General features: G+C 35.2%; 1 pseudogene; it reads left to right on the forward strand.

Moving 5' to 3' along the window:
- The first annotated feature begins 21,625 nt into the window (after positions 1-21,625).
- On the forward strand, positions 21,626-22,164 carry LOC150055898 (putative RNA-binding protein EIF1AD pseudogene; annotated as a pseudogene).
- The last annotated feature ends 802 nt before the right edge of the window (positions 22,165-22,966 follow it).

A 22,966-nucleotide genomic window follows, 5' to 3' on the forward strand; every position in this document is an offset into this window, starting at 1 on the left:
CCATCTATCAGAGGTTTCTATGCATGGAATGGCTTGCTTATGCTATGTCCTTATTTAATGGGGAAATTTCAAAGACATATAAAATGAAATCCATAGACATTTTGTATTTCGTTTACTTCATATCAACTATGTAAACTGCTTCAGCGTAAACCAAAATAACCCTTTACTCAGATTAGTTCATTTTAAAATATTACTTTGTTAGTTTTTACTAAATTAACAATTTACAATAAGTTAAAATTCAGCGATTAGATTTGATATCAGTTTTGCATTCTATAATTGCTGCAGATTCCTATGTTCTTTTCACATAAAATAGCCGCCTCATGCCTATTTTATGTAAACATCTCACAATATCTATTCAGTCAAGCCTTAGAATTTTTCTTTATCCAGTCAGTTTCTTCCATTTTGTAAGCTGGTCAAATAAATTACATGTTCAAGTAAATTACATGGGTTTCAAGACCACATATTTCAGGTGGTCTCTCAGCTATTAGAAGCTATTTAATCATTTTGGTCAATACTGTTATACATTTTCAGCATGGGATGGAGTTTCTGATACACCAAGATTGGGAGAAGGGTAGAAGTCAATGGAAATTCTTATAGACTTCCAAGTTTGAGAGACTGGATGAGAAAATAAATTACCAAAAAATGTTATCAGGTGAATTCTCCTTTTACATTCAACCATTTTCCTGCAAGTAAGGTTGAGCAGAGAATGTATTTACTTTAATTTAGTAATAATAACTTAATGATAGAATAAATGCAAACTCTGTTTTTATACCCTTATTCAGGTTCAATAGACTCTGAGTTGAAATTTGTAATGCAATCATAACAACTATTAAAGCAATGACCCATAATTTATCACACAGGGTTCAATTCATGTGGTCATAACAATCAAAGGCATGATTTTTAAAAAGAATTCAGGCTTTATAAAACGCATATCATAATTTATAAGGAACATTGACATTTTCTGCCTCATAAAAATTAGTATTTTTTTAAGAACAATGAAAAAGAGATTTACTTAAGGAACCGGGAGTTTGGCCTTTTGGTTAACATGTTTGCCTAGCATGCACGAAGACCCGGGTTCGATTCCTTGGTACCACATACACAGAAAAAAGCTGGAAGTGATACTGAGGCTCACATGGTAGAGTTCTAGCCTTGAGAAAGTCCAAGGACAGTGCTCAGGCCCTGAGCTGAAGCCCAGGACTGGCAAAAAAAAAAAACAAAAGAGATTTATTTAAATGACAAGGCTATAGGCTTCATTTTACTCGCTAATTAATCAGTTATTCATGTTGGAGTAAAAACATCTTTATAACTATTAAGGTTTATTTTTTATTTGAAAAATATTAAAAATAACCCTTTTTATTTCAGAAATGAAAATGTTAAGTGTTTTTGTTGAGTAAGCACGATGTAGTTGAAAGCTTAAAGGCTCAAAGATAGGCCGGACAGGAAAAACCTATGTACATCTGATTTACACTATCCTATCAAACACTCTTTGCTTAGGTAAGAAGAGCAATACTTTTACTAACATATATATCTTAAATTCTGATATTTTCTTCATTTCCTATATCCACAGTTATTTCAATCCAGAGTCCTCTTAAGCATCTCTATTTTAATCCTGAGTTTTATTTGCCTGATTTCTGCTGCTCAGTCTTGGTTTTTGCCCCTAATCAAGATAAACAAGCCAGTCTAAATAGAAAACCCTAACTCCAAAATGATGTCGATTTGTATTCTAAGTCATTTTGTTTGATCTAAAATTATCCTTTCATGTCTGAATTTTATTTATTTATTTTTAGTAGAAGTATCATTTTCTTTTCATTTTTTAAATTGTATTTTATTGTTGGGGTAATGTAACGAGGGGTTACATGTCAATTTAATCCCATCTCTCCATGTCTATAAAAAAAAAAAAACCTTCCTGGTTCAATATTGGACTAGGTATCTTTTTCGTTAGAAACCATGGTGACAGCTAGCTGTTTCAAGTATAATTTATATATCATCTACATTACTCCTGGGAGACTTTCTGATTGCTATTGACTTTTCTTTTTATATGTCATTGCCAGTTGCATCTTGCATGTTTTGGTCAGCCTTCTTTTAAGTTTGTAAACTGTACATATTTTCAAATATTTTATGAAAAAATCATCTATTATACATTTTTACACCACAACGAAACGTCAAAGCTACTTAAAACACAATGCTTATAACATAAGAATGAAAGTATAAATATTTAGTTATATTTTATGAACTCTAGGAGAAATTTTAAGTACACTGGACAGTATATAATGAGACCAAAAATGTTTATCATTCTTTTTATTTGTGGGGAGTTATGGGGCTTGAACTCTGGGCCTAGGCGTTGTCCCTGAGTTCTTCAACTCAAGGCTGCCACCCTACCCCTTGAGCCAGCCCGGGCTGGCTTTGAACCTTGATCCTCAGATCTCAGCCTCCTGAATAGGTAGGATTACAGGCATGAGCCACTGCTCCCGGCAAATGTTTATCATTCTTATGTAGAGAGCACAAAGCCCTGGGTTTGATTATTCGGTATCATACACAGAGAAAAAGCTGGAAGTTGCGCTGTGGCTTAAGAGGCAAATTCTCACCTTGAGCAAAAAAAAAAGTTTCTAAGGCCAGTGTGCAGGCTTTGAGTTCAAGCCCCAAGCCTGGTAAAAAAGGGAAAAAAAAAGCATTGTGCAGTTGTACCTTGTGTTTATGTAGGAAGGGAGAGTGTGTGTGCATGTGCGTGTGTGTGTTTGTGTGTGTGTAAAGTATTTAGTTAACTTGATAGAGGAAACAGAGCAGAAACACTTGTAATCTCGACAACAATCTGTCCTTTTCTTTTAATATGGACAAAAACAAAGCAAATGTGGACTATTCATGAATGATTCCCTCAGTTACTGCTATTACCATGATTAGCTATCATTAAAGCCATCATTGAATTGAATGAGCCCCAGTTAAAGGGAAACAATTTTCTTTCTGTTAAATGACAAGAAAAAAAATCAATTTGAAATAATATGTTACCATACTTCTAAAAGCAAACTAGCAGAAGGTACAAAATATTTAATAGCTAAGCTAATTGTTACTACACTAAACCATACTTCAAGACAGAATGTTTTTAATATTCCCTGTAATTCCCATTTCCCTTTCTATCCTTCTCTTCACATGCTTCAATGTTTGCTCACTTTGAATATTCATTGTATATCATTTATCAATATATCCAACACATTGATTTCCAAATGCTTCTCACTTTTCCACTTTTCTTTCAACTATATTGTATAATGGAGACACAACTTTTATAACAAAACCTTGTCAGAAATTAAAGTCTTTATAAAATCCTCTTATCAATGGAACTATATAGCCCAATCTTATTTTCTTATTTTATAATCTGCAACAATTAAGGATACAATCATGTAACTGTGTCAAGTATTTATATCTTATATATACAAAATTCCCATTTATATTTCTGTTTACTTAAAATCTTTCAATGGTGAATGGTCACTATGTTAAAAGATTTAAAACGTATTTTTAAAAAACAAGCATAACAGGAGACCACTCTGTTCTGCTTGTATAAGAATTCCATTTCATTTCCCTTTCTGTGACTCCCCTTATTCTCCCAAACAAATTTCTAACACTTGTTCATTTACACAGGCTGGCTTCCAGGCAGGTCCCTGTGTATTTCTAAGTGGTTATTTTAATGTTTGTTTCTCATTAGTGTTTAGATTAATGGCTTTATCCCTTTATAACTTCTATTTCATTTAAAGTATTTTATGTTTTATTTAAAATGCCTTACTTTTTTACTATTCTATTATTTACATTTTGTTGTCTCAAATTATGTATACTGTGAAATTCCACCAGGTTCTTTTGTTAATTTAATCTTGACAGCTCTAAATAGGAAACTTACATTCCACTTTATTGAACACCTTCTTTTGGCTGAATTTTCATGTCTTTATTCCACTCCTCTTCCTGTTTCTCTTCCTTCACCTTCTCGTCCTTTTTTGTCTTCTCCATTCTTCCTCTTCCTCATAGTCTTTTTTTCCATCAATTCTTTCCTCTTTTTTTCTCTTTCTCTCACAGCATTTCTTTTTTTTTTATTCCCCTAGAATGTTAAACTTTGCAGTACTAACCTGGCGGCATCATTTAGCCTATCTAATTTTAGTGGATTTTATCATGGTCTTTCAGAATACCTGTACAATGATCGTTTTAGGGAAATGAAAGTGCAATGCAATTATACCTCTGCCTTGGGACTGTTTTTTCCTTTTTCCTTTCATGTAGAAGGCTTGACATCAATGTTATCTAACAACTTTCCTCCTTATTTTTCTTGTAAAATCAGTTTGAGTATCAAATCAAAACACAAATAGGTACAGTGCAACTATTCTATTATGAAAGCTTTGTTTTATATGTACTACATAATTCTCCACAGAAGATTAATAAGACATTTTTTCAGGACTGATCATTTCTTATCTTTTCATTTTTTAAAGAATAAGACTATCATTTTAATTTTTATATCACTTTAATTTGTGTCACATATGCTCAGAATCAAAGGAAGAATTTGAAGCATGAACTTTGACCACATCTTGACTAAAATAATATAAATGACCTTTCATCACTCTTGTTTCGTTTGAGCTATGAGTTTGGGGATGCATATAAATAAATTAGTAATATTGTTATAAATGTGAAGATAAGAAAGATACCCTAATATATATATAGATCACATTTGATAATTATTTGAAACTTTCATTCCTATGAATAATCAGACCATGACAACCCAATCCATATCTGACTTTCAATCAGTTTTACCATTTAATTTTGTTTTATTTTAAGGATGATGTCAGAGGGGTTACGGTTACATAAGTAAGGTAATGAGTACATTTCTCATAGAACATTGTTATCCCCTCCCTTGATTTCTCCCAATTTCCCTCCCTGTTCTTCTCTCCCGTGCAAATTATAAAGTTCATTAAAGTGAAGTTCATTCAGTAAAGTTCTGTAATGCATCTTTAACTGGTCTATCTAACACAAGCCACACTCTGCCTTATTAAAAGGAGATAATAATAAATATTTACTGTGTAAAAGCTTGAAAAGAATATCTGGTTTGTCGTGCTCTATTAAACAAGGCTTTAAGCTGATCCTAATTTGTGTTTTTATACTTCTGCAACAGCATAATCAGATAGAAGAAACTGTCTTGTTTCATATAATTACTTATAACAATGTAGTGTAAAAGTTTTGAAATTGGTTAAAAACATTATGAATAGTGGATGAGATTGTGGCCTAGAGGTATATTCTGTATTTCAAGTATATATGTCTCCAGGTTGAATAATCTCCTCCTCCTCCTCCTGCTCCTCTTTCTCCTTTTTTGCCTGTCCTCGGGCTTGGACTCAGGGCCTGGGCACTATCCTTGGTCTTTCTCAAGGCTAGTACTCTACTAACTCTACTACTTGAGTCACAACACCACTTCTGGCTCTTTCTGTATACGTAGTACCAAGGAATTGAACCCAGAGTTTCATACATGCTAAGCAAGCACTTTACCACTGGGCCCTGGTCCCAGCTCCTGGGTTATATCTTAATGACGAAACACATGATAATTACCAAATTTTATTTATATATTTATTTATATATATATACACATGCATATATATACCTCTATCTATCTATCTATCTATCTATCTATCTATCTATCTATCTATCTATCTACCTAGGTTGATATATCATGTAGGTTGATTACTAGCTGCATTCTACCAGAAGACTTACACAAGTATAAGAGGAATAGGCAAATCTGGAGCCAAAGAAATTGTGGTTATCAATGAAATTAATGCTACTTAGAAGTCAAATATTTTGTTCCAGGCCAAAAGCAATATAGGTCATTGGCACCTCAGTAATAAGTAAGTCATTGCAGGCTGAAGGATTGAAAGTGTAAAGACATTTAAATGACTTTCCATGAGAAGGCGGCATATCAGGGCATCCTTCTGATATGAGCTGCCTAAGAAATGTTAACATCAGTACCCATTGCAGCATTCTTAGACATCTAGGTACCAAAGAGTCAATGTATTGAGGTCCATGAGTCAGTCCAGTGACTGGCCTTTGAGAACATCCATAGATGCTGGATTTCTAAGTATGAAGAATGCAAGAGGTACAGGGTCATGGATACTTCCATAAATGTTTTAAAGACCTGGGAAATGAGAAAAGGTGTGTTAGAGTCAGTGGCCTCTGAAGCAAATGGGTAAAACTGGAAAATAATAATGTAGCCTCTAGGATGTCAATGGTTTCAATGAATGTAGGACATCTACTAAGGAAAATGCCAGAAAATAAGCAATTCTAATGCAAGAACACAGCAGACTGCAACCAGCAAGGAAAGCCAAAGCTCAGTGGAGCTTACAGAACACCATGTGGCATAGATGCGAGACATGAAGCTACAAACTAAAATTTCCTTTTACTGGATATTTGCTTGGCTTTGTTTCCATCCTTCACTACTAATGCTGTTATTCTCCTTCCCTTTGAGAACAGGAAACTCCCCTCTTCTATTGCATGTTGGATGCTTTCACCTTGATTCTGATTCATGGGAGATCAGTGGGAAGCATTTCTTTTAAATCTGGGAGGATAATTTGGACATGCACTTTTAAATCGTGGTGAAATTTTCAGGACTGTGAGGACTCATGGAAGTTTAGTGAATGCATTATAAATTATGAAACAAATATCAGCATGAAGCAATAACAGCAACTTCTAGTTTCAGGAAATGTGTGTGAATTCAGGACCTGTGACAGTTCTTTGATCCATTCACCAAAAAATATTAGGGAGAGGAAATGTCTTTATATATGGTCAATAAGGAAATTTATATGAAAATTAGTGAAAGCTTAAAAAATCATATAATCATGAAAGCCCAAGTTAAGGCTGCATATATTTGGTTCCTGGAAGCATATTAGATCCAATGTCTATATATTTATATTGGCATTCACTCCAGTTTTTTGGCGTAAAATAAAATAAAACTTGACAGGCATATCTAGGTAAATTGACATTCTCATAAGCTTTTTTTGATCACTGATCAATTTCCTATTTGCTACTATTTCAGCATTTTTGTGTTGTCTTGCATGTAGGTAGAATCTCTATGCTTTCTCTCAGAAATATTTTGTTAGTATTTAAATAGGTCTTAAATATGTTTTCTTAAACTCATGTTATATACCTATTGTTTCATTCTGTAAGATTGTAAATAACATAAATAATATTATTATTGAATTTTTGTGTTGTTTTTGTGTTTGTCATAAAAATAGAATTATTTTTTTATTTTGAGCTTATATGCAGAAAACTTACTTGATTAAAAAGAAAAAAATGTTTCTTGAACTAAATATAATGGTTCATGGCTATAACTCAAGCTATTTAGCAATAAGAGGTCAGGAGGATTATTTTTCAAGGTCCAAAAATTCAGGGAGAGACTACATCGAAAATAAGTAGGCAAGCTAGGGGACTGTGGCTCATGTGTGTAATCCTAGCTACTCAGGAGGTTGAGATTTGAGGAAGATGGTTTGATGCTAGTTCGGCCAGGAAAATATGTGAGATTATTTTTATCTTGAAAAAAGCCTGGAAGTGGAACTGTGGCTCAAGTAGTAGAAGTTCAAGGGCAGCTCCCAGTCCCCGAGTTCAAGACCCAGGACCAGGAAAAAATAAATTAAAAAAAAATAAGGAGATAGAGTAATTCATATCTAAAGTCCCAACTACACAGGAGACATAACTAGGATTTCAGCAGGAAGCTCCTCTTTGAAAATAGATGAACAAAGCCCTAGGGACATGGCTTAAATGGTATGGCACTTGCCAACAAGTGTAAGGCCCTGGGTTTAAAAGCCAGTAAAACCAAAATGCATAAGCATTATATCTTCACTAAAAATTAAATAAATACCTCACAGAGTATACTACAAATGATAAATTTCAATCACTGGATGCTCATTAGATAGATAATGGAATTGTTTTTCTAGTATAAAACAAAATTGCTTTGTTATCTAAACATAATATTTTACTTTTTCATTCTTTTGGTGGATATATAAACTTCATTTTGTATCAAGAAATGTTACATAGTGCGTGTGTGTGTGTGTGTGTGTGTGTGTGTGTGTGTGTGTGTGTGTATGATAGGCTGCCAGGAATTGAATACAGAATCTTATGGGTATTAGAGTAGAGTTCTAACAGTAAGCTATGCAACCTGGCCAGGCATGTTTATTTTTGTAAGTTTATTGTGTCTCCATTTCTCCTTCTTTTTCATTCTTCCCTTCTTCCCTTCCTACCTCCCTTTGTCCTTCCTTTCTCTTCCCTCTCTTTTCTCCTCCCCTTACCCCTCCCTTCCTGAGTCCCTTCATTCCCTCCTGCCTTCCATTCCTCTCTTCCTACCTTCCTCCCTCCCTCCCTTCCTTCCTTTTTCCTTCCTTCCTTCCTTTCTGCCTGCCTGCCTGCCTACCTTTCTACCTTTCTGCTTTCTTGTTTAAGTTGTCTTTCTTTCATAGTTTTATATGGAAGTTTACTAATTTTAGCTTTTTTGATAATAGACATTTATAGTGAGGCATATTATAAAATACTACAATGACTAATTTTTGCTTATAAAACTTGCCTAAATTAATATTGCAATAGATGAAAATGTGCTATTTTTCTGAGCCTATTATTTATTGCAAATTTCCTGTTTAGCATGCTATTCTGAGAACAATTGATTTATTTATACAGTTATTTGTATGTTTGTTCCATGAATGTGAATATTACCATATTTTGTGGCCTAGAATCTATTACTGTAATTGTTTCATAATCTGGCCACTTCTATTTTGAAAATCAGTCTTTCCATTTCCTTACTAATGTGGTCTATATTTTCTTTTTATTTTTATTGTGGAATAGCTAAAGAAATAACTAGTTAATAGATCAACAAAAGTTTTTTAGCATTCAAAGAACACATTTACATATTTTGGAGAGTCATTTCCTAAAATACCCTGTACCATGTTACAGAAGTGACATGCCAATGGAGAATTTAGCACTCATACATCGTAATTTGTCAAAGAAAAGTTTTTGCTTTTAGAGAGGGATAGTAAAATCAGTCCCATCTTGCCAATTTTCTTTTAACTAATTACGAATTTTTATTCTTCAACTTTAACAGAATTTCTTCATCCAACTGTATTATATTTTATTATAATTATAATATATAATATATAATCATGTATTATATTGTAATTCTACTACCTATTATATATTATCTCTTGCTAATGTAATGAGAAAATTACCCTAATATAGTAAGTCTTTCAGATTTTTTAATGAAGTCCAGTTGTGAACTTTTTTTTTGTGGGTCCTGGGGCTTGAACTCAGCCTGGGCACTGTCTCTGAGCTCTTCAGCTCAAGGCTACCACCTTGCACATGACCCAAGCCCCACTTCCCATTTTCTAGAGGTTAATTGGAGATAAGAGTCTCAAGTCCTTTTGTACCTGGGCTAGCTTTGAACCTTGTTTCTCAGATCTCAGCTTCCTGAGTAGCTAGGATTACAGGGATGAGCCAGGGGTGAGCCACCCCCTGGCTAACATGTTTTTAATAAAGATTGTAGGTGGTTGTAATGCAGCAGGCCTGGGAGAAATAGACTTGTTGGCTTTTTTTTTTTACCTCTATGATCAGAGCAGCTGCCTAAAGTTGCTGTGCTTTCTTTTATGCATTTTTTCTAATTGCACATGACTTTGATACAAAGCATAACTATTATCAAAAGCCAAGCTTCACTTGTGAAAAATTATAGACTTATACTTCTGCATACATAGGGACCGAGTTTATAAATGCACTTCAGCAAATTCTTTTTTAAGTGGGGCATTTTTTATATGATCCCTAGGGGAATCGGAATCTTTTCCCAGGTAAAAATGTATGTCAAGAGCCTCTGAAATAAGCTTACTCTTGCAAGTGTTAGAATTTGAATGAGAGTTGAAATGAGGTGAACATAGTAATAGAGAAACAAGAAAAGTTAGGAAAGAATGAACTTCCCTGAAGAGTCCATATTGACTTTCCCTATGACTTAAAATGTAATGTCTCTGCAATTATAAGAAGGGCCCTTAGGGACAAAGCTCCCCCGTCCTAGCAGGGTTTATGTTTTGATGGATTTAACTGGGACAACTTCTAAATACTGTGTGAAACTAGGTTGAAACTAATGGGTATTAGCCATACTTATTTTAGTTCTAATGTGCTTTTGTGCTTTATGTGAGGAAAGAGGCAGTACTTATTGAAAACTCTGAGAGCCAAATTAACTACTTCTTACATATCAAACATTTATACATTATCACTTGTATTTCTCAATTCATTCATGATGTCAACATATTTTTAAATACCCATGATTGAAATGGAAGAAGTAAGCTTAATCAGTTTTTCCATATTTAACATCAAGTATTAAAAAATAAAGCCTCTGCATTTTTAAAATAATTCATATAAAAAAGAATTCATATGGTTCACTTAACTCCAAGTAGAATCTATATGTATATATATATATCCAATGTCTTATTGAATTCCAAATAGAATATACATATACACATGTATACATATATGTGTATATATGTATGTATGTATATAAATGTGCGTGCATAGATATGTATATATATATCACTTGTAGTTTGAACCATCACAACTCTGCTGTTTTTGCATTCGTTATCTTAAAAATTGACTTAATATTTAATTATTGCTCTTACATGAAGAAAAAGAGTTTCTTTTTTAGCTATTTTTTTCTTCATATATTTTTTATTGTAATTAATAGAAGGGTTACATTATATTCACCAGATAGAAGGTGCATTACTTTACAAACATTGATACCCTTTCTCATGTCTTGGTCCCCATTTCCCTCTCTCTCACCCCCCTCAACTTGTTTTCCTCCCTTCCCTATCCAATTTCAAATAACCAAATACACATTTATCCAGTATATCAGATAACAAAGTGAAATATTGTAATAATATGAGATAACCGAGGGACAGCAAAAGAGATGGAAGACAACATGGTACATTAAGGACAACAATCACTCATTATATGGCTTTTGTTTTTATATCCAAGAGGTCCTTTCATTTAGTGTCATACTGTATGACCTTATGTACCTAAGTTTTGCTCTATTGCAAATCTCTGTTAGGAGAGCCCAAGGTTTCTACTGATTATGACAAATGAGGGAAACCATTGAGCCTATGTTCCTAGAAAAGGAGCTTCTAACAGATCTTGTACATAATTTTACTCAGGGAAAGTATGCATATTACAAAGGAAATAGCCATGCTTGCTAGTTTGTTTTATAATTTTATTTTATTGTCTAGGTAATGTATAGAGGGGTTAGAGATACATTTGTCAGAGAATGGGCAGAGAATGGGTTCATTACTTCTTGGTTCTTGATACACTTCTCATGTTTTTGCCCTCCTTTCCCTTCCCCCACCTCTCCCAATTATCTTGTTTCCCCCTTCCCTTCCCAATTACAGATAAACAAATAAACATATATACATTATACCAGGTAACAAAGACAAATATAGTGACCACTTGAAATTAAACATGAGTGAAAAAAAAGAGTAAAGAAATAATTTCACATAGGACATTCTAAGCAACAATCACAAAGATAAACCTCTTGTTTCCATAACATAGAGAGTCCATTGTGCTTAGTCTCATCCTATATGACCATATGTACATAGGTTTGAGGTATTGTGATCCTCTGCTAGGAGGGTCCTAGATGTGTACTAATCATGACAAATGAAGGAAATGATGGAACCTATGTTTGTTGGGTCTGGTTACTTCACTTTGTATTATTTTTTTCAAGTCTTTCCATTTCTCAATGAATGGGGCAATACTATTTCATTCTTTCTGATGGCAGCATAGAATTCCATCATGTAAAAGTACCACATCTTCTTGATCCATTCTTCTACTGAGAGGCATCTGGGTTGGTTCCATGTCTTGTCTATGGAAATAATGCTGCAATGATCATTGCTGTGCTGGTAGTTATAATATGTCCTTATTTCTGAATATTTGGGTAAAGGCCAAGGAGTAAGATTGCTGGGTCATAAGGGAGCTTTATGTTTAATCTTTTTTTGTGAGTGTGGGGGGGTCATGGGGCTTTATATAAGCCTGGGCACTGACCCTGAGTTCTTCAGCTCAAGGCTACTGCCCTACCCTGGGCCTGGGTATTATGCCTGAGCTCTTCAACTCAAGGCATCCACTCTACTCTTGTGCCAAGCAACCATTTCCAATTTTCTAGAAGTTAATTTGAGGTAAGAGTTTCAGGTCCTTTTGTGCCTGGGCTGGCTTTGAACCTTGACTCTCAGATCTCAGTCTCCTCAGTAGTTAGGATTATAGGCATGAGCCACCAAACCCTGTTCTATGTTTAATATTTTGAGGAATCACCATATTGCTTTCCAGAGTTGTTGAAGGAGTTTACACTCTCACCAACAGTGTTGCAAGTGTTCCCTCATGGCCATAACCCCACTAGCATTGGTTGTTACTAGATTTCTTGATAATGACCATTCTGACTGGAGTGAAGTAGAATATCAAAGTTGTTTTGATTTGCATTTCTTGTATGGCCAGAAATGTCAAGCATTTCTTCATGTGTCTATAGGCTATTCCTTTTTCTACAAAACAATTAAATCAGTTCTTAAAATAAATTTAAAAAAAGGTCAGAGTTTCTAATAAATTGTTCTCACTATTCCAAGTTCTGTGATTTTGTCAGTACTAGAGTTGACCTCATTTTTCAGTATAATACTTCATCCATATCTCCTGTCCTATTGTTCTTTCACTTACTACTTTTCCGACTTGGTTTCATAGATTGGACCAGGGCTGGTGGACTGCAGTTTTCTCACTTCTGCTTTCCACATAGATGAAGTTGCAGAGTATACTATGCCTAGTTATTTTGTTGATATGGATTACAGGTTTTTCCCCAGTAGCTTCAAACCACTCTTTTTCATTATGTCAGATTTTTATGTAAGTGTTATTCATTTTGAATTACAAGTATATAAAATTTGCTTACTTTTCACTTTCTGTGTAAATATTTTTATGCTTTAAATTATCCATTATAGTCTTCCTATAAAGTACGTTCATCCACTGGAAATACCACTGAGGTTCTATCTTTTTTTTGTAAAAAGCAATGTATCCTCTAAACAAAAATGGAAAAATATAAATCTATTGAGTACTGTCTGTGATCAGAATCAGAATGTGTTCAAAATCTCAAGACATTAGCTCTAGTACTAGTAAAATAATAAAAAATGGATCTATCTATCTATCTGTCTCGTATATCTATCTAACATTAAAATCTAGAACATGGGTATAGCCTTCCTTTTCTATAAATCATTTCTGGTTTAGTCAAACTTATCTAATGAAAATTTGTCAAAACTGGTTATAGTGCTTAGAGAACAATAAAAGAAGAAAAGCTATCTTGATGCTCAACAAGATTATTTCTTCTAATATATACATTTGGCTGAACTCGTGGTTGGAGAATCCACACAAATAAAGACCCAGCTGTGCTCAATAAAGTATCCAAATGAAACTTCTCAACGAAGTACTGGCCTATCATCTTCAACAGATCATCAAAAAATATATATTATGCTCAAGCAGGATTCATCACAGAGATGCAAAGCTGGTTCAATACACACAAGTCAATTTATATAAGTCATCACATCAACAGGAGAAAGGACAAGCATCATATGAGCATCCCTAAAGATACAGAAAAGGCATTTCACAAGATCCAGCACCCCTTTATGCTAACAGCTCTGGAGAAACTAGGAATCCATGGAACATTCCTCAGTATTATAAAGTCTGTGTATGACAAACCCACAACTAGCATTATACTAGATGGCAAAAACATAAAGCATTTCTCTAAAATCAGGAATGAGACAGGGATGCCTACTCTATCCACTGCACTTCAATATACTATTAGAATTCCTAGCCAGAGCAATAAGGCAAGAACCAAACAAGACAGGGATCCAAGTAGGGAAAGTTAGAGTGAAACTTTCTCTTTTTGCAGAAGACATGATTTTGTATTTTAAAAAACCTGGAGACTCCACTGCTGAGTTACTAGAGCTGACCAGGAACTTTGGCAAAGTAGCAGGGTATAAAATTAACCCTCAAAAATCAATGGTTTTCCCGTAGGCTAACAAGAAGTGTGAGATAGAAATCAGGAAAGGAACTACTTTTGCCATAGACTTACTGAAAATAAAATACTTAGAAATTAACTAAGTAAGGAAAGGGATTTTTTCCATTTGTATTTTTTATTAAATAATTTAGTAATGTTGATTTTTACATCATATTTCAAATGACATGTTTAACAAATGAATATTCAAGAAAGGAATCTCTATATTTAATCACTGGTACTTAGTTTTTAGAACATAATCAAAATTAGGCTAAGGGTTTGTATATCATAGATGCATATTAAACATTATGTCTATAGAGTCATATGTTTTTATGTCTATATAGTTATGTTTATATTTCCAATACCATGTCCATAGCATTGAGTATGCAACTTTGGAGTCCTCTCTCTTTTACTTTTGGATGTAATAGCCGCATATTAGGGATACCATGCACCTTTTGTTCCTTTGGTCTTGACTTGTCTCACTCAACATGATTCATTCTAGATTCATCCACTTCCCTGCACATGCCATTATTTTATCTTGTCTGTTGGCTATGTAGAATTCCATTGTATATATATATATATATATATATATATATATATATATATATATGCCACAATTTCTGTATCCATTCATCTGCAGTAGGTCATCTGGGTTGTTTCCATTGCCTGGCTATTGTGAATAGTGCAGAGATAAACATAGCTGAGCAGGTTTTCTTATTATATCTTGGGTTATGATGTTCAGGATAGATGCCCAGAAGTGGTATGGTGGGATCATAGGGAAGGTCAATTTTCAGTTCTTTAAGAAACCTCCACACTGCTTTCCAGAGTGGCTGAACTAGTTTACAATCTCACCAGCAGTAGAGTAGGGTGAAAAGAAAGAAATTTTATGATGAAAATTTAGAAAACCTGAAAAAGGAAATTAAATCAGAACTAAGGAAGTAGAAAAATCTCCCATGTTCCTGGATTGTAATAATTAACATAGTGAAAATGGCATTCCTACCAAGGCTATCTACAAATTCAAGGCAATACTTATCAATATCCCAATGTCATTCTTTAATGAAATAGAGGAAGCAATATACAAATTCACATGGAATAATAAAAGACCTTGTATAGCAAAGCAATCATTAGCAGAAAGAATAGTGCTGGAGGAATATCAATACTGTGCTTCAGATTCTATTACAGAGCTACAGTAATAAAAACAAAAGCTTGGTACTGGCACAAGAATAGACCTAATTTTGATAATTGAGGGAAAAAAGTAACATGGACGAAAGACTGCCTTTTAAACAATGGTGCTGGCAGAATTAGTTAAGCACCTGCAGAAAACTAAATCTGGTTCCTTATATGTCACTCTGTATCTTAATTCTAAAGGTATCAAATATCTTGAAATAAAAATAGATACCGTTGAAACATTACAGGAAGGAATAGGAATACACTAGGGCACATTGGTACAGGTCAAAACTTTCTTAATAAAGGCCCAAAAGTACAAGAAATCCAAGGAAGCTTGGACAAATGGGATTTGGATTAAACTGCAGAGCTTCCGTATGGCAAAGGACATAGCTAGAAGCTAAATAGAAAGCCTACAGAGTTGGAGAAGTTCTTCACTAGCTATAAAATGGACAAGAGCTTCTTGTCTAAAATATACCTGCAGCTCAAAAGATTGAATCTCTCAAAAACAAATCCTTAAAGAAACAACCATCCCATTATGGTGGGCTAAAGACTTAAAAAGAGAATTCTCTGAAGAGGAAATTTAAATGAATAAATGCTCAAGATCTCTGGCCATAAAAAATGCAAATCCAAACAACTTTGATATTCCACCTCATTCCAGTTAGAATGGCCATTATCAATAAATCTAATGACAATCTATAGTGGTGGGATGTGGCCATTAGGGATAGCTGCTACACTGTTGGTGGGAGTGTAAAATCCTTCAACTACTCTGGAAAGTGGTGGTGATTCCTCAAAAGGTTAAGCCTAGAGCTCCTCTAGGACCCAGCGATTTCACTCCTTGGTATTTACTCAAATGTCCAGAGACAAGGACATACTAAAACTACTAGCACAACAATGTTCATTGCAGCATTATTTTCCATAGCGAAGATTTGGAATCAACCCAGATGCCTCTCAGTGAAAGAATGGATCAAGAATATGTGGTACTTTTACACAATGGAATTCTATGCTGCCATCAGAAAAAATGAAATGGCATTGTCCCATTCATTAAGAAATGGAAAGACTTGAAAAAAATCATATGAAATGAAGTAACCAGACCCAAAGGAACATAAGCTCCATGGTTTCCCTCATTTGTAATGATTAGTATACATCTAAGGCCCTCCTAGCAGAGGATCACAATACTTCAAACCTATGTATATATGGTCACATAGGATGAGACCAAGCAAAATGAATTCTAGGTTATGAAAACAAGAGGTTTATCTTTATAATTCTTGTTTAGAATGTCCTATGTGGAGTCATTTCTTTTCTCTTGTGTTTTTTCCACTTATGATTAATTGCATGTGGTTACTGTATCTGATTTTGTTTACCTGATATACTGAATATACACTTATTTGTTTATGGGAAATAGGGAAGAGAAGGGGGAAAACAAGATGACTGCAAGGGGTGAGGTAGGAAAAGAGGAACAAAAACATGAGAAGGTGTATCAATGTTCGAGAAGTAATTCACCCACTACCTGACAAATGTAATGGTAACCCCACTATACATTATCCCAACAATAACAATATTATGATAAAAATTACAATAAAAATGTCCAAGTGACAGAATTAACATCGTGAAAATGGCAATCTTGCCAAGGCCTATCTATAAATTCCACGCAATATCTAAAAATATCCCAATGTCATTCCTTAAAGAAATAGAAGAGGCAATCCAAAATTTCATATGAAATAATAAAAGAACCATATAGCAAAAATAATTCTTAGTAGAAAGAACAGCACAGGAGGAATTTCAATACCAAACTTTAGACTCTATTACAGAGCTATAGTGACCTAAACAGTTTGGTACTGGCACAAGAACAGGCCTGAAGACCAACAGAATAGAACTTTGGACCCAGATATTAGCCCACAGACATATGGCCGCCTAATCTTTGATAAGGGAGCCAAAAAAGTAGAATGGAAGAAAGACAGCCTCTCCAACAAGTGGTGGTGAGAGAACTCATTAAGCACCTGCAGAAAACTAAAGTTGGATCCTTCTTTGTCAGCCTGCACCAGGATTAACTCCAAATAGATCAAACATCTCGAGGTAAAATCAGACTCACTGAAAACAATACAAGAAAGAATAGGAGACACACTATGTCTACTTGGCACAGGTCAAAACTTTCTCAATAAGGACCAAGAAAAACAAATCAGAGAAAGTCTGGATAAGTGGGACTGCATTAAACTGCAGAGCTTCTGTATGGCAAAGGACATAGTTAACAAATTAACTAGAAAGCCTACAGAATGGGAGAAGATCTTCACTAATCATACAACAGACAAAGGCCTCATACCCAAAATATATCAACAGCTCAAAAAATTGAATCACTCCAAAACTAATCTCCAAAGGAATAACCATCCCATTAAAATATGGGCCAAAGACTTAAAGAGTGTCTTCTCTGAAAAAGAAATAAGAACAGCCTGTGGACACACGAAGAAATGCTCTACATTTCTGGCCATAAAAGAAATGCAAATCAAAACAACTTTAAGATTCCACCTCATTCCAGTTTAGAATGGCCTGGATCAAGAAAACTAATAACAACAGATGCTGGTGGGGATGTGGCCAGGAGGGATCACTACTACACTATTGGTGGGAGTGAAAACTTATTCAATCACTATGGAAAGTAGTATGGCAGTTCCTCAAAAGACTAAACATAGAGCTCCCCTATGACCCAGCAATTCCACTACTTGGCATTTATCCAACCGTCCAGAAACAAGGGCATACAAAATCCACTAGCACAACGATGTTCATTGCAGCACTATTTACCATAGCAAAGATATGGAACCAAACCATATGTCCCTCAGTTGATGAGTGGATCAACAAGATGTGGTATTTATACACAATGCAGTGCTATGCTGCTGTCAGAAAGAATGACATCACCACATTTGTAAGGAAATGGAGAGACTTAGAAAAAATCCTATTAAGGGAAGTAAGCCAGACTCAAAGGAACATATGCTCAATGGTTTCCCTCATTTGTCATAATCGGTAGAAACCTTGGGCCTTCCTAGCGGAGATTTGCAATAGAACAAAACCCAGATACATAAGGCCGTATAGAATGATGCTAAATGAAATGACCCCCAGGATATAGAAACAGAAACTATATAATGAGTGATTGTTGTCCTTAATGTATTGTGTTATCTTTCATCTCTTTTGCTGTCCTTGGTTATCTCATGTTGTTACAGTATTTCACTGGGTTTATAGATATATTGTATATATGTGTATTTGGTTATTTGAAGTTGGATAGGGAAGGGAGGAAAACAAGATGGGGTAGGGTGGGGGAAAGGAAATGGGGACCAAGATATGAGAAAGGGTATCAATGTATGTGAAGTAATGCACCTTCTATCTGGTGAATATACTGCAACACTTCTATTAATTACAATAAAAATATATGAAAGAAATGTCCAAGTGAGGAAAAATCAAAATAATAAATAGACAATGTAAGATAATATTGAAGGTGAATGCAAACTACAAAGGAGGAAGAGTTTCTGCCAAACTTTGAAATACATGTGACTATCATTCCTAGAGTGCAGAGCCTGAATTTGCAAGTGGTCACATCTGAAATCTGACCTAGTATGTATGTAGCATAATAATTGAAATCAGGAAGAATACTGCTTCTTTATGATCTTGAAGAAATTGTGATTTGAATTCAATTTAGATTTTTGATGAAAATACACTTTACTAGAGCCTTCCTTATGCCTCGGGTAAGGAAATTGGCAAGTAGAAGTCTACATCTTAAACATTCAGCCCAAGAAACTGCTCAGTTATGCTGGTATTTTGAGTTGAGGGACTTTCTTTCTATTTTTCTTTATATCATCCTTTTCTTTTTGTTTATGAATTTGAAATTTAATTCTTTACACACTTTGATTAGAACTAAAAAGCTAAGCACTTCCAACATACATACTTTTTCCTTTTAATGTTATATGAAGTTACTCAATAATCATTTATTTCTAAACTCCAGTGGCTTAATTGAATTTTAGTTTTCTAAAACTGAAATGAAATTGTCTGCTTTACATTTATTTTATTTCATATTTGAAGTGGATTCCATAGAATAACAGATCTATTTCACTTTATGAAATATTGTATATATGCTGATGGAGTATATTTATACAAAGCTTAAATTTACACAGAAACAGAATATGGAACTTTAACTTATATTGCAGTTTTTCATGCCATTTTGTTTGAGAACAACATTTATTAACATTTAGTGATTTTAAGTAACTTATCATCATTTTTTTACTGTGCCATATTGACATTCATTGATTTAATTTTTAATGTAATTTTCAGCAAGACTCTTTTCTTAAGCTTGAAAGTTTACAAAGAAGCAGAAAAGAAAAAAACTATCCTTAAGAAATACTAAATTAAAGAGATCATGAATTTCTTTCTGCTAAATTAATCATCAGTGAATGAATTTCTGGTTGCTAAAAGAGGTCAAGAGAATCAGAAGGAAATTAAAAAAAATATTCAAAGCTGAAATAAAAGCTGTTGATTTCTTCCCCTTGAGAAATTGCAGTTAACATTTTTGTCACAGTTTTTCTGTTACTTTTAAGAGATAGAGATTAGTGTCATTAGCATTAGTTGAATATAGTACTATACATTTTTATTAGTGAAACCTCTTGTGAAGATAAGAATAGAATAAAATATTCAATTGGGTTGTTTTCTATTTTTCTTCCTCTGGCCTTATTTTTCTCAACTGAAGGTACAGTAATAATGAAAGATATAAAATATATTAATATTTTCATGGGAACTGATTTCTTTTTTCAGATGAGACTCTAAGTGATACTGAACTAAAGGCCTTGAGCTCTTGCTAGTTTTTCTTTTTTCTTTTTTTTTTTTAACACATGGCATGAGCTCTACTATTTCAGCCACTCTACTTCCAGCTTTTTGTTAGTTCTCTGGAGATAAAGATCTCATAGATATATTTCCCTGGGCTGGCTACAAAAGTTTTTTCTCAGATCTCAACTTAAGACCGTGTTTTCTAAAGTATTATCTCTCAGGGAATAGAGTTTAATTTCTCTTAAGTGTTATAGTTGATCAAAACCTTTAAGTTGGTTGGGATTCTTTTTTCATTAAATGTCTTTCATCTTTTAAAGTTTAAATTAATTTCAATACACAGCTGCCTTCCAATGGCATATTTCAGTCACAATCTTTCTACTAAATTCATGCTTTTTTTGTTAACTATTGGTATGCCACAATCATTTCAGGGTGTCATGAAACTTCAAGTAACTTTAGTTTCTCATCAGAAAACATATTTCCTATACATTTACTCTTATTTTAGTGTCACTAAAATAGTTAACCATGGTGACAATCAAACATGACTCTTTTGTGTATTTCAACGTATTCATGACTCTATTGATCACAGGAGTGTCCTCTCTCAAATCTGTAGTAATTCTTACTACATATTATTCATATCAACCCTCATCCTACATTTTCCCTCATGATTTGCCAAACATAACTCAGAACAATTACCTTGAATCATATCTGCAGAATTCACCACTTTGGTTACATCTTTTATTCAATCTTCTATTTATTTGAACACTAATATTTTATAGATCATACCTCATCTCTTCTCTCTCTCTCTCTCTCTCTCTCTCTCTCTCTCTCTCTCTCTCTTTTCAGTAAAACTTCCATACTTTATTGCAAATCAGCACAGAGCTGATTTCCAAAGAAACAACCTTCATTTGAATCCTGTCAAACAGAATACTTATCTGAGACACAAAACACCGATAATTGAATTCCTGTGCAAAGCAAAGCATCATGTAAAAAGAAGCACGACATTTCCGTATCATCTAGCTGTTTGGGTCTGCTGTCAAATCCCCCCATCTTTTGTATCTACCACCTCAGATCAGTTCCAAGCAGTCTTTCCAGCCAGTTTCTCATTCTGCTCCTGTAATTGTACAGTCAGTATTGGGGTTCTAAACCCCGGAGTCTTCATTCTTGGATAACTGTTACAGAAGGAACAGTTTCCCTCATTTAGCCAACATGGATCAAAGTATCATGAATGGTGCTCTAGGTTGATGAGAAATAAGATTCTTGTGTTTCTGTGTGTCTGGTGCAGTCCCCTCTGCAGCAGGATGGAGTCAGCTCTGAAGGCGTGTCCTCAGGCCCGCTTCAGCCTTGGGGCCTCATCCCTCCAGTGCTCAGGGGCCTCCTTCGGTCTCCAGCCAAGGGAGGCTCTGCAGCTGGCAATCACATGGCGACTAGAAGCGTATGCGCTGGAGTCTTTCCCAGTGTCAGCCTACCTGATGGTGCCCATGGGACCTGAGGCCGAAGTCACTCCTCACTAGGAATGACTCATCTTCCCAGCACTCTTGACTTCTGAGTGTGCCATCCAAAGACATTGTGAAGAGAACTTGACAGTCTCTGCTTCACTCAGTGCTCTGGACAGGACTCAGCATGTCTCAGGTCACCAAGAGGAAGCATGTGGGGAAAGAGGTGCTGGGGGAACACATGGTGCCCTCTGGCCAGCAGCAGATTGTGAGGGCACTCAGGACCCTAGGAAGCAATCCACATCAGGTGGAGACAGCACAAGGGCAGCGCTTCCTGGTGAGCATGCACTCCAAGTACCTTGAGCACATCTGGATCAAGAGAGACTTTTTCATTGTTGACCCCATTGAGGAGGGACAGAAAGTGAAGGCTGAGATCGCCTTTGTGCTCTGCAAGGACCATGTGCGCTCTTTGCAGAAGGAAGGGCTCTGGCCTGAAGCCTTCTCTGAAGTGGCTGAGAAACAGAACAACAGGAACAGACAGCCTCAGCCAGAGCTCGCAGCTGAGCCACAAACCTCAGGAGAAGAGTCTGGCTCTGAAGATGATTCTGACCTCTTCAGTTAGCACCCACGCAGACAGTATCGTGAAAGTGAAGAGGAAGAGGCAGGCTGAGAGCCAGGGACCCACTTCTCCACTTGCTCAGGGACTAGTCCCTGGTTCCTCTGGGCTTGGACATTCCTAGGGTTCCCTGCAGATTGTCTCCCCTGGATAGGGACAAGGCGGGGTCCCCCTTTGAACTGACTTTCTGACCTAAGACAATGAAACCCCTGGTGGGCAATGACTTGTACTGGTATCTGAGTAAATCTCTCTGTGTAAAGGAACCAATCAGCCTCTTTTAGAGGCCTTAGGAGCCAGTGGGCAGAATGGGGAGAAAATAGGGATGGACTGGTCGTCAGGTAATTTATTCAGAGTCTCATTAGACACTTAGAAAGTGCCAGGCTTAGCTTGTGGTTCCCACCTGAAATCCTAGCTACTCCGGCGGATGAGATTTGAGGAATGTAGTTGAAGGCCCGCCCAGGCAGAAAAACCCCATGATAGGATTGTATCTCCTTTGGGGGGGAAAAAAAAAAGCCATGTGCTGGTGGATTTTTCTCATCTCTTTTCTCTTATTTACCAGCACTACATCCTGTAGCTAATTTCCTTGCTTTCAAATATTGCACTCCATCCACTGAACTTTCTTTATGATCACTCAGAGCCTTCGTCCAGCTCTGAACATATTTCAGTAATTCCATTTTTTTGCACTTTAGGCAGGGAAAGGAAACAAAGAAACATTCACTGTTCATTGGAGATATTAAAAGAACCAGTGGAAAAAAATAAGATGGATGTATTGGTAACTTTTCCGAAAAGAAATATTAATTCTAATTGTAGCTGTCTTATAATTGGCTAAAGCATTTTAGTAATAGTAATATGGTGTGTCAGGAGACATTTTGATTTTGTCATTTTTTTATTTTTGACCAATTCCCTTCTTTT

This window comes from Megascapheus bottae, chromosome 13 (assembly GCF_031878675.1).
Source record: "Megascapheus bottae isolate mThoBot1 chromosome 13, mThoBot2.hap1, whole genome shotgun sequence".
Classification (NCBI taxonomy): Eukaryota; Metazoa; Chordata; class Mammalia; order Rodentia; family Geomyidae; genus Megascapheus; species Megascapheus bottae.